Source organism: Anas acuta, chromosome 3 (assembly GCF_963932015.1).
Source record: "Anas acuta chromosome 3, bAnaAcu1.1, whole genome shotgun sequence".
NCBI lineage: Eukaryota > Metazoa > Chordata > Aves > Anseriformes > Anatidae > Anas > Anas acuta.
The window spans coordinates 74973710-74992037 of NC_088981.1; the positions used below are offsets into that span (position 1 = coordinate 74973710).

The following is an 18328-nucleotide window of genomic DNA, read 5'->3' on the forward strand; positions in this document are numbered from 1 at the left end:
GGCTCATGTTCAGGTGAGCATCCATTAGCACCCCTAGATCCTTTTCCTCTGCACAGCTTTCCAGCCACTCTGCCCCAAGCCTGTTGTGCTGCATGCACAACAGTTGTTGTGACCAAAGTGCAGGACCTGGCGCTTAGCCATGTTGAACCTCATCCTGTTGGCCTCTGCTCATTGATCCATCCTGTCCAGATCCTTCTGCAGGACCTTCTTACCCCGCGGCAGATTGATGGTACCCCCTAACTTGGTGTCATCTGCATACTTACTGAGTGTGTAGTCAGTTCCCTCATCCAAACCATCAATAAAGTTGTTAAAGATATTATAGCCATTCTGTGCTTTTTATGGAGGAGTGAACCTTGGGTTCTGTATCTTAACTTCTGAAGATTGGCTGGTGATGGCACAGCACTGTTATGCCGTCCTTGGGACTGCATGATAGTGGTACAAGGTATTGAGTTATGGTGCCATATACTGCATATGGTGCAAAAGCTGGAATGGTGCTCTGGAATAGCAGAGGGTGGTAAATTATTATTAGTAAAACTTTGATGATAGAAAATGAAGAGCAGTGAGGAAAAAATGCAAGTGAAACAAAGGTTAACATTTTAAAGTTTATTGATTTTAAAATGATTAAAAAGCTGAAGCAAGGGAAGAAGAAACTAGTATCAAATCTGCAGTAAGTATTCACAGTCGAGAACTTGAAGTACCTTATCACATCTACCTGCTTGCTCCTTGTTGTATTTGTCAAACCTGTTGATGAATGGTAGATTTGCTATTGATTTCAAGGGGAACATAAAGAGCAAGTCATATGTGCGTGTGAAGAAGGCTTTATGTTTCTTAGCTCTTAAACCACATACAACATGGAAAAATGTTCCACTTTTTTTTCCCTGTGGAAAAACAGGATATGAGAATATAAATTTAATATGGTCACCCAGAGAACTTTTTTGGGGTTTTTAGTAAAGTTTGTCTTACATAAAGATTTAACTCTTAAAACAGAAGACAGTATAATTTTAGAATCTGAATCTATTCTTTTGTGCTTGGGTGACAGTACCTACTGTCATGTTTATGAAGTGACTGACAGCTTAACTAGATAGAAAAGTTGAGCCACTGCAGCTGTAAAATGTGACATTTTATATGACAACTTGAGGCATGACAGCTTTTTGCAATGAAATGTCTTTTCCCCTAAGCACAGAGCTAAATATTACCTATTAATCTGTAGTTTTGCCAGAAATACCAATGTTTCAGCAGACAGCTACTCCTCAGAAAAATGTAGTTCAGATAGAAAAATTTCAGACAGAGATGGTTTACAGATATTTACATTTACAGTGTTTAAAATAAAGGTAGAATGCATCAATTATACAAATTTCATAAATATTTCATCTCTTTTGTAGCCTATGTATCATCACGAGGTATACTTTTCAGTTTTAAAGTGACATTTTGAAATAGAAGCAATCTTTAAATCTTTACTCTTCCATATGCTTCCTATTTACAGGAAACAAGGTGTCAACAGCAATGACAGTCTTTAATGTATGAATACTTGTGTATTTAATCCGCCCCCCCCCAACCCCTACTTTTCAGATTCCTGTTTCTTTGAGTGGGACTCTTAGATTTGAATCTTACTGAACAGCACCTTTTTCTTAACTAGGTAAAGCAATTGAAATTTCCAATGTGTGCATTGTTTAAGATACCTTGGTTAAGGCAAAAGTTATTTTCTGTATGTCTGTTTTAGATCTTTCATCTCTTAAAATCTTGGTGCTTAAAATTTTTGCCGATAAACTCGAGCCAATTTAGAGGGCAAAAAGTTTTCCTGTCAATATATTCTTTTTGGTGAAATAGTGTTAATGAAAAGCAACAAAATAAACTTGCTTAGCGTTCTCTATGTAGTATATATAAGAGCATGTAAGATAACTATCATTTCTCTGTATTGATATGTTTGCAAGATTATATAAAGTAAAAAAAGATGGGCAGGAAAGATTGGTGACAGTACATGTAACTGTAAATAGTTTGTAGTGGTATCTAAAGGCATCATGAGGAAGCTGGGAGTTTTGCTGTTACTATTACGAGATGCCATTGTTACTACATTTTTTATGAAAGCCATTGAGATGGTCTGAACATACAGATTAAGGTATTCATTCTGTGATCAAAGTGTTTAATGAGTCAATGTACGTGCCGCCCATAATAATAAAGTTCTCCAGGGGAGGGAGAAAAAAAAAAGCATAGAACAGCTAAACCAGCTATTGCGTCCATTACAAGCATATTTATCACAAAGCTGTCCAGGTACTTGTTGATGTATAGAGAAATCTTGATGTATTCAAAAATGATAAATATTTTCCTTCCTTTGAGGCTTTTCTTTCTGTTTTTGTCTGTTCTCTGTTTCAACGGTCCCATTTCTGTTACATTTTTTTGTGAGTTTCTTGCCTTGCCATTTGACTGTTTTGGCTATATCCAAGCTGATGCTCCAGATGATTCTTTCCTTTTGCCTTCGGTACCAAGATGTTTTTGTCCAGGTATTAAAAAAAAATAAAAATAAAATAAGAAAATAATAATAAATTGGCTTCTAAGATGTTTCTTCTTTTAAAATTATCTTTTTAAGTCCAGAAAATAGATCACTTTAAAAATGTTACTTGAAAAGTAGAACTGATTAACTTTCAGGCTTAAGCTCCGAGGTTATTTTCCACAGAGGCAGAGCTCAGGAGGGAGCAGATTGGGATTCAGTGTAGCGTGTTTGGGAGTCCTTGCAGAGCTCCTAAAGCTGTGTGATTTCAACCTGGTGGGAAGAGGCCAGCTGTTATATACTGCTGGCAACCTCCCTGGAGACACTTTCTCTACAAGATAATGGTAGACAATTACCAATAGTAATCTTCATTTGCTGTATGCTTTCTTCTGTAAGGTCTAGCTTTCTTTTCCTCATTTTGACAAGCTATGATATGGTGACAACAGTAAAAAATGGTTTTGCACTACAGAAGACCATAGAACCGTGGAATATTCCAAGTTGGAAGGGACCACACAGATTGAGTCCAACTCCTGGCTCCAAATAGGGTCCAAAAAAATCAAACTGTATTTCTGAGAGCCTTGTGCATATGCTTCCTGAACTCCAGCAAACAAAAAGGATTGTATACTGCTGTTCTAGTGAAAAAAGTTCAAAAAGAAAGGCAATTTCTTTGCTGAGCTTCCCCCTTTCCATTTAAATGTGTGCCACCTTTAAAACCTTAGAGACGCTTGTATGACATACTAGGAATTGTTTCAAGCACAGAATAGTACAAATTTTGTACTGTAAGACAGTTTCTTGTGCCACTTTCTGGACTCTTCTTGACTTGTTAACTCCTTTGCCCAAGTGTGTAGAGGGCCAATAGCATACTGACTGGTATCAGAAATAGTGTAGCCAACAGGACTAGGGAAGTGATTGTCCCTCTGTACTCAGCTCTAGTGAGGTTGCACCTCACGTACTGTGTTCAGTTTTGGGCCCTCCACTACAAGAAAGACATCGAGGTGCTGGAGCATGTCTAGAGAAGGGCAACAAAGCTGATGAAGGGCTTGGAATAAAAGTCCTATGAGGATCAGCTTGAGGAAATGGGATTACTTAGACTAGAGAAAAGGAGGCTCAGGGGGAGACCTTATCGCTCTGTAGAATTGTCTCAAAGGAGGTTGTAGCGGAGTGGGGATCACTGTCTTCTCCCAAGTAACAAGTGATAGGACAAGTGGAAATGGCTTCAAGTTATTCAGGGGAGGTTTAAGTTGGATATTAGGAAAAAATTCTTCACTTGAAAGGATTGCAAAACATTGGCTGCCCAGGGAAGTGGCTGAGTCATCGTCCCTGGAGTTATTCAGAAGATGTGTAGATGTAGTGCTTAAGGAACATTGTTCAGTGGTAGACTTGGAAGTGCTGGTTTTAACAGTTGGACTTGGTGAACTTAGAGGTGTTTTCAAACCTGAATGATTCTCTGATTTAGTTTGGAAAAGACCCATAAGATCACCAAGTCCAATACAGGTTCAACAACGTCAGATAGTTATACCTAACACAGTCCAGGTTATATGCTCTTGACATTATAAAGAATCCTACTTTTTGATTTGAAAATTTCCAGTGGTATCTCCATTCATTCAAGGTTAAAAACCTGCACTGCATCTATTTTCCCAAAGGACTGGAAAGAACTAAACCTGACTCTGAAGTGTGACCAGTAAAAAAGTACATGAGAAGGAAAGTGGCAATATAAAATAAAATTTAGTACTTAATGATGTCTATTAGGTATGTTGGCAAGCGTTGATCTGGAAACATACCTACAGAAGCTTCACTGTGTGGCAGAGTGCATGCATCTCAAGAAGTTAATATGTTTATACAGTGTAGTAGTGTAAAATTCAAGTGGGTAGCAGAGGTGCCAGTTGGTGGTGTAGAGGCTAAGGAGAGGGGGGAAAAATCAACATTCAACTTAATATTCAGATTACCTGGCACATGAAAATTCTGTTACTTGGTTACTCTGTCATCTCTGTCTTTAAGGGACAAAAAAAATCCTCAGGGAGTCCTTGAGGTGTAAACATAACATAATGCTGGTAATTAAGCTAAATTATCAGAAAGTTTAATTTACCTTTAAGTTTCCTTTCAATAAGGAGAACATAAGAATTAGTCTAAGAAAGAGCAAGATCTTTGAAAAATATTTCACTTTCAACTGAATATTTATGCAAGAATTTTTATCTTATAGGCTTTTGTCTCAAAGGAGCTTTGGTTCTTTTCAGTCTGTATGTTTGCATTTGCACAAGAGTACTTTTAAGTATGATATATATTTCTCTTCAGTTATGTGATTTTGGTTACATTGTCAGCAGTTTGGGTGCAGTCTTTGACGATGCACCATGCACGTTGCAAAATGCTCTGTTAAGTTTAATCTTCACAGTTCTTAAGGTTAGGAATGAGTTCATAATGAGGAGTTCATTTATGTTTTGAACTTCTCGCCAAAAGCTAAGCCTCTGGATCATGTAAGCTGAAATAACATTTTAAATGTTTTAAGTATTATTTGCATTTTTGTTACTTCCTTAGGTTGGCATAAACGTAGGCTAAGAAGATGAGAAATGTATTCCTCTAAATAACAATTCTAACAAATCCATTTTAATGAAATTGAAGACTTTTTTAAATTACCTTTTTTGGTACAAATATAAGGCAGAATGGCGAAACTGAACCAACACCAAAGGGAGAAACCATGACTTGAACTAGCACAGGCCTTAACAGGAAGCTCTTATTTTGGCAGTGTAATCAGGATGTATCTTCAGCTGCACCCTAGAATGAAGAAATAACATATTTGTATCAATACAGTATATTTAGGTTTGGCAAATTATTATCTGAAACTATATGGCTAGAACAGAGATGCTAAGATGAAACTTATGATTGAAACTGGCAAAAATCCAAATTCTTGCAGCTACTATTCCTACTTAATTCCTTTATGTACTGCAAATATGAGATCAAGTGGCCAACCTTTCACAATTTAGCAGCCATAAAGTATAAGGTATCATCTGTCATAAACTGCTGGCAATAGGAACAGTTTTGATACCCCTACTTTTCTACACTATTAGAAATATTATTATATTTCTAATTTCTATTAGAAATATATATTTCTATATTTCTATTAGAAATATTATTATATTTCTAATTATTATATGTGCTTATTATATTGTATTTTCTGTGCTGCTTCACCTCCTGCCTTCACCTCCATAGGTGTCATTTTCTTTTTTTCCTACCCGTGTTGAGTGGGGAGCAGCAACTAGTGCTTTGCACGGAGAATGCCGCACTGCTGCTCAGGAGCATCTCCAGTGTCGTCAATGGCAGTGGGGCACCCCACGTCCTGCTGGAAGAGTCATGCAAGGGAAGGAAGTGTTCTTGCTTACTGCAAGGCAGTAAATTCCAACCCCAACTCAATTTGTAGATAACTATTATTCTTGGCATTTACTGGTATTTGGAGAGTTGTGTTTTCATCATAGCATGAGTCCACATGGCTTGTAAGTAAGTTGGTTACACCAGTTAAATCTGAGGAATTACAGTACTATTACTTACAAAAAGGGCATGTTAGCTGGGTTGTTTCAATAACAAGAACTTAAAAAAATTGACTAAGTGTAAGTATAGATTTATTAGCTTTGGGTGCTTGACATGCAGCTTGACCATTACTGAAATATATTTTTGTACTTACTATAAAGGTGTTCTCATGCCAGCCTTTTTGCCAAATAAATGTACCTCTAAAGTCATAAACTCAGGTCAGACAGAGTTCCTCTTAAACCTGTTTTCACAATCTTGTATCTAACAAATTGCTGTTGGTGAAAAATGACTTCAGGGTATTACCTAAAGTGGGTATTCAGTGTAGGATTTATTTCTTTGTTTCATGCTATAGCCATTTCCTTTTACTAACACTACTTAATGGCCTAAATAAGTTTTTTTTTTTTTTTTTCCTCTGCATTATGTGAAGGAATTATTACAAAATCAATATTCCCTTTTTCTGTAATGTTTTCTTGCTTTTTGAGTTATTCAAGCAAGCGTATTGAATAAAAATACAGAAGTTCTTTGCATAAATTACATTTTTCAAAATTACATTTTTCACATCCAGAATGTTTGACCATTTATTCCAAAGTTGATATTGGAGTCTATTTCATTTCCATATTTTTCAAATAGCAATTGACGATTGGACTGTTTATTTAAAAAAAAAAAAATATCTAGTTTTATTGATATTTTGTTATTTATCCAATGAAAGTATACTTTAGAATTGCTCTGAAGAAAGCTTACAAGTTCCATAATTATTAGTCCCAACTTAAGAAAAAAAAAAATGTAGGTCTTGCTACAATGTTTTAAAACAGGCTCCCCAGGGAAGTGGAACAGGCTTCCCAGGGAAGTGGTCACTGCACCGAGCCTGTCTGAATTTAAGAAGAGATTGGACTGTGCACTTAGTCACATGGTCTGAACTTTTGGGTAGACCTGTGCGGTGTCAAGGGTTGGACTTGATGATCCTTAAGGGTCCCTTCCAACTCAGGATATTCTATGATTCTATGAAAGAGCTGGTAATGTATATTAGGAGTTGTTGTCTGTCTTCACCTTTCATGAATGAGGGTTCCAAGAAGGTTAAATGTGCAATAAAAGGTTAACAAGAAATAACAGGTTAACAAGAATATTGTAGTTAAGATTTACATTAATCTTAAAGCCTTCTGGCTTCATTTTATTCAGCATATGATTTAATTAGTATTTTAGAATGCTCATTAGAATTCATACTTTGGAATTCCAATGTCAGTATTTACAATTTCTGTGTCAAATCATATGAATATCTAACTTTAAGTTATCTGAGGCTTTTATGTGTTGTTCTGTTTATATTATCTGAGAAAGTATGATTTCTGTGCCTGAAAGCACACAAAAAGACATACTTCATGCCGAATCAGCAGTCTGTGGTCTGTATTCTGTAAAATTACATCTTTTGCATCAGGAAAGTCCTGTTTCATACTAGAAGTAGTTTATTACTTCATCACCAAAGTGATGAAGTAATACCATCGTCCATCACGATCTGTTGCCATGACATGCAACCTGTAAAGTGGAATTCTGGTCTCAAAAATTGTTTGTAATCCAAAGTTGGAGAAAGGCAGAACAGGGCTCTGTTGCATTGTGACTTCTGACTTCTCAACAGTGTCAAGTGGCTGGCCACTAATTCATGACTGGAAGACACTCACTATACTTGAATTCAGCTCATAGAATGTAATTGTTTTTAAAATGTGCTTCACTTTTAGCTTTCCTGATTTTAGATATCACTATAGGATTTCCTGAATGCTAATAGTTCTTTTCCTTTCAGCAATAGAAAACATCTGTCCATCATGACAAATATTTGAAAAAATATTTTCAAAAATATTCTCATGTTATAGATATAGACTTTAATATTAAAAATGATACCATAGTATATTTCTGGATTAGTAAATTTTTTTCTGTTAGTTTAAAACGTCTTTTTCTAATAGGATGCTCTTTTTTTGGTCAACAGAATCAATGATTTTATTGCCTTCCAGATCATTCATCTGATTTATTTTAATACATTTTAAAACAAAACTTATCTAAATATTTTTTTAAAAAAAGACTGAAGTAGACTTGAGATGATATTGAAATATGTATACAGTACAGTGATAGCAAGGCTTTGAATGCTGTAGTACAACTTTGAAATAATTATGGAATGAAATGTGATTTTCTTAATTTATTGATTTAACATGACGTGTACAGTTCCAGCAAGGCACAGTTCTTGGGAGCAAAGCCTGGAAGGATGAGTGATTACAAAGAGTTGCCAACAGCTATGAGTTAGAGAAGTTAAAAACTAACATTATAATGAAAGTTTAGGAAAGAAGTAGATATATAATCAAATACAAATATGTAATTGATAAATATTTTACAGATGGAAGATTTTGTCTGATAATCTGATACTGCCATAATAAATATGGTTCTACCTATATTTGTCTCCTGAAATGAGGGTATTCTTGCATCTCTGAAATCTGTATCACAATATATAAAGTAGGTTTCCTAAAACATCAGAATAATAGCTTTATGCTATTAATGCTTATGCTGAAAGGAGAGAGAAAAGAATGAATTATCTCAAAAGATGTTGGCTGATAATAAAGATTTTCTTTTTTAGGGTAATGATAGTAAAACAGAAGAAAGGAAAATGTTTAATAACTAGGATAATAACTGGGATGGTGATATCAAGGCTTTCTAAGAATAAGAAATCAAGAAAGAAATTGACTGTTTTTGCAAAAACTCATAACTTTTTTTTTTGCTTATTCTGAGATACACATCTCACGTGTGTGCTAGCTCGTAACAGTTGAATTAAATATTGGATGTGTTCATTTCTTAGCCATTTCATGAGGTTCCTCTAGTGCACTGTATTTTGTAACTTGCAGTTATTTTTAAAACATTTTGGAATTCTGTGTACCTGTCAGTAAGGATTGCGGTACACTGTTAACATTCAAAAACTGTGATTTTTGACTTGGCATAGAGATACCTTTTGACGCTATTGTAATCTTTTTTTTTTTTTGAATTGAAACTGTTCTGAAACATCACTGCATTAGGTAAGTATGGCATGACTGGCATCATTATCATAATCCATGATGTTTCCTCCATTCTCAGTACAAGATTATAGATGTATAAAAACAAAAGCAACCATACATAAAATGTATATATTTATTATATGTATATATGCAACACATACAACACACATGGTGTGCATGTGTATATTCGTATTTGCTATTAATCCATAGGTGATTTTCGAAGTTAAGGATGCTTTTTACCAGATCTGTCACCACTGGCACTATTTTATATATCCTCCTCCTCTATCTCCCAAAGCTCCCCAGAGTTTTAGTTTTTTTATTTTTCAGGAGAAAAAAAGACCTGCATATAAAAAAAAAAAAAAAAAAAAAAAAAGAGATGAGTAGGTAGGCAAAAAAAAAATATGTGTCCCTTATAGAGACGTATGTGGGATGCAGAAAAGAGAGGAAGATTGTGAATAATTGGGGAGGGACAAGAACTGACGTATCATCTTGTCAGATTTTATGAAGAACAAAAAGCAGCTTTCCATGGAGCAGCAGACCATACATTCTAAAATAATCTGTGTCAATCCACCATTGTGGAAATAATGCTTATCTCTTTTGGGATGAGGAAGAATGAACAATGAGCATAAAGAGGATGCTTCCCGCTGGGTTCTGCATTTGTGATATCGCGAAGAGGCTACCAAGCCTGGTAAAGCCAAAAATTCCTACTTTTTCCTGTAAGGTCAAATGAGGCTGTGACAAGGAGACTCAGAAATAACAAAAGGGACTTTATGTCCCTTGGAAAGATGTTGAAGGGGTTGGGAATGCAGGTAGTATTCTTCCCTATCTTCTGAGGCTGGGGCCCAAGAAGGGGATGAATGGATGCAGTGAATGACTGGCTGCATGGCTGCTGCCATGCTCAGTGTTTTTGGTTCTATGATCTTGGACACACCTTTGATAGACTGAGTATGTGGATGTTGCAGACATCCATTTACATCCACGTTTTCAGATTGTAGAGTGTCTCCCTGATTAAAAAATTAATGCACAGTACAACCTTTTTCTTACTCCAAAACAGTGTTCCCTCCCTGTGATGTCATAAACCTGTCTTGATATGCTCACAGGAGTTCGTTTGTTTGTTTGTTTGTTTTCTTTTTTCTTTTTTTTTTTTTTTTGTTTGACATGGTGAATGTTTGATTCTTCTGGAATGAGACTGACTGAAGGTTTCCTTTGTAAAAGAGCCTCTTAACCTCTTAGGAGAAGTTTGGCAATTGTGTTACCTGAGCAAGACAGGATGCTATGAAAAACTAATAAATATGCTGTGTGTGTGTTTAAGCATGTTTGTATTTTCAAAGGCTTGACATTAGAAACATACAGGAAAAAAAAAGTTTAGCATAAGTACAGCCCGAAAAAATTCTTGTGAATTTAAAATACCATTTTCAAATGTTCTTTCATTAGTGAAGTTGTAACTGAAGCTTAAACAGATATTCTCATTTACAGATATTCTGCTTGTTCTAAGTACTATAAATGCGCAACTTTCTTTAATGTAAGCAGCTGTGTAAAATCCAAGTTATCACTTCTTAGGCAGGTCAATCTCAAAGACAAGAATAATTCATTGACAATATGGGTCAAAGGCTAATACTGAGCATTATTTATATTAGTGAATATAAATAATTTTATTTTAGTTCTTTAAACTCATATGGCTGTATATGAATTACTAGGCAAAACTTGCTGAAATTGTTATTTATTATGCTACTCTCACAAGTGCATATTATTGCATATTCTTGCAGTTAATTGGCTTTTTGGTTGTTCTTGTCCCTTACATGCAAATAACAAATGTGAATAGACAAATGCACTTTTTAATATTAACGTGAGGTAAAATGGACTGTGTCTGACTTGAAGAAAACATTAAGCCTGTTTCACTTTCTGCACAGCTGCCAAGTGTGTGTATGTTACCTAGTGCTACCTCTGAAATTGTTGAAAATCTGATGGGAACACTTACAAAGGCAAACCAGTAAAGGGCACCAGCTGCTGAAAAACACCTGCTGTGAGCCACTGTGGGAATAGATGCATCTGCCTGTAGCTAGAAGTAATCAAAGTGCCTACTTTTGCTTGTCAATATTTTAATTTGTGTAAAGATTCAACCAATGAAAGTGATTTTGAGTACCTTAAAAAAAAAAAAAAAAGAGTGCAGAAGAGTTCAATAGGAGTCTGTGGAAGCTCCTCATTGAACTACTGTTGCACATCTTTATTTTAGTAAAAAAAAAAAAATGGCACCACAAGTCTCAGCTACACTGTGCTAAAGGATGGGGAAAGTATGGAAGAGGGTATGCTACTGGAGAGCAGGTTTCCAGTTATCATGTGGCTTATTTCGAGAGATCTCAAGAGGGGGAGTTATGAGAGTGTGTATTTCTCTTATCTTAGCAGCTTATCTGATTTGTTGAGGATGGCAATACACCTGCCTACACACTTTTGCTTTTCTTTTAAGAACCAGAACTCGCTAGACATATTTCCCATTTATATATGTTATATATAAATATATATAACATATATGTTATATATAAATATGTTACATATGTTATATATATATATATGTATGTATATATATATAATTATTTTTTAAAGCATTGTATTTCGTGTCTTTTGATGCTTGAACTTTGCTTGTTCCCACATGGTGATGACTTTACCACACAAGTTCAGCTTCCCTCATCTACCTGTTGTTTTCATACAGTAGATCAAGTAGAACAACTTCTGGGAGTGCTGCTGGTTTCTTTGGGATTTGTGAGAATATGATTGCTGTGTTCTTATAGGAAAAAAAAAAAAAAAAACAAACAAAAAACACCTTTATATGGTAAAAGAGTATTCCCTTCTTAGTTAGCAGTAGTGTGAAATTATCTAAAATTAGGAACAAGATTGAGTTGTAGATAATGTAGATTATGACACCAGTATTTATTCCTCTAGGAATAATCTTTCTTTTTCCATTATCCCATTTTTATTAAATGGGTTAAAGATATTACTAGTTTCACCTATAATTACCCTTCAGAGAAGTCCTTTAGTTTTTGTCTTTTTTCTTAAACACCATTAGGAAGAAATAGCTTATATTATACGTAAAGGGAAAGCTGAAGTAAATAGTTTGAAAATATTATCCAGAAACGGCTTCCACATGAACAGTTATGATATCTTGGTATGCATAAAATAGGATTGAATTAAGTAGGATTTTTAATAGGAAAACAACACTGAAAGATATCTGTATTTTATAAATACATAATATCATGCTGTCATGCTGTTCTCCTAAAGATAGTAGGTTTAAACTTGCTTTCAAAAGCAGGCAAGATTTAGGATGCCAATTGTGATGTTGGACTGATTGTAAATTCAGTGACTTATTTGTGTTTTAAATTTTATATAGTAAAAAAAAAAATATCACCGTGAAAAATTCAAGAAGCATTTTGGATACACATTTTCTACTGCAATTTAGCTGCATGTAGCTCAAAAGAAAGCCAACATTCCGGTTTACAGCATTTTTTTTCCACTTGTACTTAATCACTGTAATATTTGAAATCCAATTATATTTACCTGCTGATGTTGCAGCTGTTATGTTTGTTGACCTCATTAAATTAGAATAGTAAGTGAAATAATTAAATTGAGAAAGCGACTTATTAAATGTTCATTTTTCATTCTTTAGAGTGGTACATTTATGTCTCATTAACTAAATATAGTGACTTTTTTTTTTTTTTGTAAAAAAGCACATCCAGAGATCTGAAAAGTTTTTAATGAAAACATCTCAATGTGTTTTTAGTCATCTTAGTAATTAAGACTAGGCAGTAAATAATGTGCTTCTGATGTGTGCTGTTAGGGTATAGCCATTTCTCAATGAAAATTCCTTTTACTTTACTGTTTTACTTCGATGGCATACCTGAACAAAGACACTTTGGTTCTAGGGAGTAATCATTTTTCAATTTAAAGAGACATACAGAATAGCATTTTAAATTCTATTTAAAATTGCACTCAAGACCAAAATTATTTTTTAAGAAATGTAATTTCAAAGTGAGAACTTCCAAAGATGAGGGAAGAACCATGCTCATTGTGATTATGCTATAACATTTAAAAGTTTAGCTCTCACTGAAAATGTTTTAAATAATTTTAGTTTGATTTTAACATTTGTCTTGGCACAAGTTTCAGTGCTGACCTTGAAACGTGAAATCTCTTCTGTAGGATATGAATGTCCCCCGTCTTTCAACAATGGAAAGGGAACTGAGATTGTCAGCCAAGGGATTCTCCTAGAATTAACCAAATAGTTTTTAAATGTTTTTAAAAGGTTTTGGAATAGGGGAGCCACTTCTTATCTGAAGGACTATGCATATTAGATTTGCAATTTACATTGCAATTTCCAAACCTCAAGATCACATGGTAACTGCTACCAGTGGAAGTTGAAAATTTTTAAAAGAGTAGCTGTTGTCTGCAGAACAGCAGGGAGCAGTAAGTAATATCTAATCTCTTAGAGAAAAATGGATTTTCTAACAGATTTTTCTGTGGTTTTGTATCTTACTAAACAATATATTTATCTAACAAAACACTTTTTCAGAATTCTAATTGGAAAATTGTAATTATCCTACCAATTACTCTTTCAGTTAGAATATTGGAAGTGAACACATCAGATAAGAGTGGAGTTTTTTTCTTTTCATGTGAATAAATTGGTGCATTTTGTACAACAAATAATAATTTTACTAATGAAAAGAATTTCTATCCTCTGTAGCATGCTGGAAATCAGTCTGGAGAATGGAAATAGGAACTTTTCATTTACAGTAAACAAAGTATAAAGGGAGAAGTTCTTTAGCCATTCATAGGAATTACTTGTCATTGTGTATAATGTAATGAAGGAAACTTCTGTGCACGTATTCCTCCTTCTCAGCTTTTGTTCCCTGAATATGAAATAGGATGGAAATATTCCTGAGTCATCTGAGACTATTTAGGAGTTAATTTCCTGTGTTCTTGGTTTTTGCTTTTCCTCAAACCTCTAAAACTTTGTCCTTCTGGACCTCTTAAGCATGAGACTGCTTCCCTGCAATGCATACCCCTTAGGTGGAATCTTTTTTGGCTTACTTGTTATCAAATGTATCTTTAAGCTAAGCAAGAATGCCTCTATCAAGTTTTGCATCAGTAATTTGCCTACATCAGGAAAGAGTGTTTTGCATACCAATAGCTACTATAGCAGTAAAGTCAATTTAACAAGAAGTCAGAAACAGTTGTAACTTGCAGCATATATTCCTTTCAAAGTATATGAAATAGTTCTCTTAAAACTGTAGTGCTACTTGCAGTGCAAGGAATATTTTTTCATCAACTTTTCAGTTGGCAACTTCATAGTTTTCAGCAACTTAATTTTCCATGCTTCTAAACTCTGAGACTCACTGAATGGAAATGCTTGGAGACAACCTTTTAGAAGATTTTGTGTCTCTGTCCCTGACCTGTGCCTCGGTCGCTCATAGGGTCCATAGGATGGTCTAAATTTTGATCCCTTTCATCTGATGTCTTTGCCTTATGGTTACCATTTTCCAGATTTGGACAAAGACGAGCTGCTGTTTTCTTTCAGTACTGCCCTTCCCTACTAGATTCTCAGGTTACCTGGCCAGGCTAGTTGCAGTAGCCAACTTTCAAAAAGTAGTTTGTGTGTACTTTCGTATCACATCTTACAATCTGTTTGAGAAAAGGTAGCAAAAGACATTAAGCCATTTTATATTGGTTGCATAAAAATACTTAAATGTTTATTGTGTTAGTAACATTTTCCTCACCAATGAACCAAATTGATGTAATTCCTTTCATGATGTCCTCAGTCTCTTTGTTTATTTATTTGGGCAGTGTCTGTATTCTTGAACAACGAGTAAAAGGTTTTCTGTCTTAACTCTTTGATTTCTTCCCCTTTTGTTACAGTTGAGACAGTTTGCCTCAAACAATGATTTTCTCTTCCCTTGTAAAGAGATTCACTGAGGTTTCCCAGGGGCATAAATAAAAGGAGAGATAAGCTATCAGCAGACCCAAGAGTATCTTTTAGTTGTATACAAACTTAGGAAGTTATCAGACTGTTTTCTCAATACATCAGTTTCATCACAGCTCCATCTCCATCTAGAACAGTCAGGGAGATAGTGGTAGCTGATGCCTTAATACACAGAAACCCAGGTGGAACCTTGGTGTTAAGGATACCAGTATTTTAAAAGCTTTAAACCTCATGGTGATTTTTGTATTTCGTTCTTCCACGTGCTTAGCTTCGTGTATTGCATAAAGTTATTTTTAAATTGCAAAGAAATGAAACTATCTTTGTGATACCTTTAAATCTGATTAAATGTCAGCAAATTGAACTCAAGTTCTCCTATCCTCATAAAATTTTAGCTTTTGATGTTATTAGGAAATGCCACAACTGTTGCCAATTTTCCTTTTGCTTTTTCCCTGTTAGCTGCATATTTCAGGGTAACTTTTGTGCATAATTTATAAATGACATCAGAAAGCTCTAACAGGAAGCTGTATTTCTATCTATATTTTGTTACTATAATCTGGAATAATTATCTTTGACATCAGAAAGTGTAACTCAAAAGTGTAACCGAAATCAAATTTTGAATACTAATTTCAAGTACCTTTGCAGTGATGTAGAAATAGTTGGTTTTATGGATGAATCTTTCTGAAACACTTTGCTATCCATTTCCTCAAATCAAATCACCAAAATTATCAAATCATTCTGTCTATAATGTTTTGTCATATTATAACTAGCCTGAAGAATGCAACGATTCACCCAGTGAGGGAAGGGTTTTTCAGTGTTTTCTCTCAGAATTGTGAAAACCTTGCCTGAAGGGCTTTCACATCACTTCTATCAGTTTATATATGCAAAGTTTATATATGCAAAGGTTTTTGGTTTTATCTGTACATTGAACAAAAAACTATTAGTATTAATTAGTGGTCAACTAATTCAGGTAACTACAGAAAATGTGTGACTGTTATATGTATAGCATAGCTCATCAAGAGAATAGTTTAGATAATGTTACCGGTAATGCATCTGTTGACTTACACGATTTTTGTCCTGATTATTTACGGCGTGCTAACTTTTAGCTGTCATGTACAAAGTTAAATATTTTTCCAGAAACTCTTTGCTTTCATACAGATCTTTTTTCTTTCTTCAAGAGAACAGATGGTAGAACTGATTATTTTTCCTTAAATAAACATGTATTTTTTGTATTTTTGGTGGTGGTGGTGTTCCAAGGAGTGCCTAGGAGGAGTCCAATAAACGACTAGATTTCCATGCAATTCATTTTTTAATGGAACTGTTCTGGAAGGAGATTGATTCTTCTTTAATGAAAGTTTGATTGTTGAAGAGCAGTGGTACAAGCTGTCTAGAATTTTCATGTTTCTGGGAAGTGAATAAATTTGTTAGAGAAATAACAGTTTCAGAATCTTGGCAAACAAACTCTGAAAGTGTGGAGTAGAAATATTTGATCAAAATTTAAAAAGAGCATTACAAATTAAAAATGTAATAATTTTCATAGTTTGTGTGCTATGATTTCCTTCCTAATATCAGACAGGATTTCTCAAGTATTATCCCAGAGTCAACTCAGAAGAGGTTATCCTTTTGTATATAACGAACACATGTATATTTATATATATTTTTCTCTAGATATGTATTTTTGTGTACTCTGTTAGAATTCAGGAAGACTATTCCGTGTTTCATTTTAAATTAATGACACCAGTATTACTTAAAAGCATGAAAGCTTCCCCAGTTTTTCATTGCTATTTTGACTTAAAAATTTAATGTATTATACAGTGGTTGTGATGACAATTTTAAAAATCAACACTACATAGTTTTTTTTCTAAAAGATAATTAAATTCAAATTAAAAATAAATTTGTGAAAGTCTCATGGTTTTTGTTTTATAGGAGATCAGATTATTTTTTACCCTTGTGGCTCATTATCTGTCATTTCTAGGAATTTCTTCTGGCTCCTTAATCTAATTAAGGGACTGAAGCATCTTTCACACGAGGCATGGCTGAGAGTGCTGGAGAAGAGGTTCAGGGGGGAATCTTACTAATTTATATAAATACACAATGTGAGGGAATTATTAACAAAAAGGAATCCAGACTCTCCTCAGTGGCACAGTGGCGCTCAGTGACAGGAAAAGAGGCAGTGGGCATAAAGTAAAACATGATATTCTATCTGAACACTAGCTTTTTTACTGTGAGGTGGTGAAACACTGCAACAGGTTGCCCAGAGAGGCTGTGGAGTCTGCATCCTTGGAGATATTGAAAACCCTATTGGAAAGAGTCCTGAGCCAACTGCTCCTAGATACCCCTGGTTTGAGCAGGGTGTTGGACTAGATCATCTTCAGAGATTCCTTCCAACCTAAATGATTCTGTGTGATCACTATTAATAGTGACTTGAATAGCCATATCATGTAAGATTTGCTCTTATTTTCTAGTCCACATACTTCTAGCATGTAAAGCTTTGAAAACAGCTTCTGTTTGTGTTGTGCCCTTTGTCATTTACATCTGTCTGATGTTTTTTACCGCAAGCTTCCATTATAGCACATAAATCCACAACTACTGCACATTGGATGAGACATAACTTGTACTCACTTGAAGCAATTGTAAAGCTGATGATGGCCCAAAGTCAATCCTAAACTTTAGTTGGTACATTTATATAACTTTTGTATCTTTATTTATGCCACTTATTCCTAAATAAATAAATAAATAAATAATAAATAAATAAATAAATAATTGTCTCCCTTAAGTCCAAGTAAATCTCACGATTATGGATTGGTGCTAAATGGAGCTGATCAAACAGTTAAGAAACATCATGCAGTTTTTCTCTTAAATCTTGGGAGTTTTTGCTTAAAATCTTTATCTGTACTTTGAAGGAGTATTTCCCTCTTCAGAGCAGGTAGGAAATTGTGCTCTCAAATATCACAATAATTTATCCCATGTGCCTGGTGACAGGACGAGGGGGAATGGGCTAAAGTTGTGCCAGGGGAGGTTTAGGTTGGATATTAGGAAGAACTTCTTTACTGAGAGGGTTGTGAGGCATTGGACCAGGCTGCCCAGGGAAGTGGTGGAGTCACCATCCCTGGAGGACTTGAAAAGATGTTTAGATGTAGAGCTTAGTGATATGGTTTAGTGGAGAACTTGTTAGTGTTAGGTCAGAGATTGGACTCAGTGATCTTGGAGGTCTCTTCCAACCTAGATGATTCTGTGATTCTGTAACCTTTGTGGTATATATATTAGTGTTTCTGAATCTCATGAGCTACCACCTCCATCAAAGTAAAATATGGTAAGTATGATCAGGAGAGGGCAGTC

At 34.8% G+C, this 18328-nt stretch overlaps 1 protein-coding gene across 4 annotated transcripts in view; it reads left to right on the forward strand.

The window, feature by feature from the left end:
• ASCC3 (activating signal cointegrator 1 complex subunit 3) overlaps window positions 1-18328 on the forward strand; it is a 280038-nt gene that overhangs the window by 53509 nt on the left and 208201 nt on the right. The window lies entirely within an intron of this gene.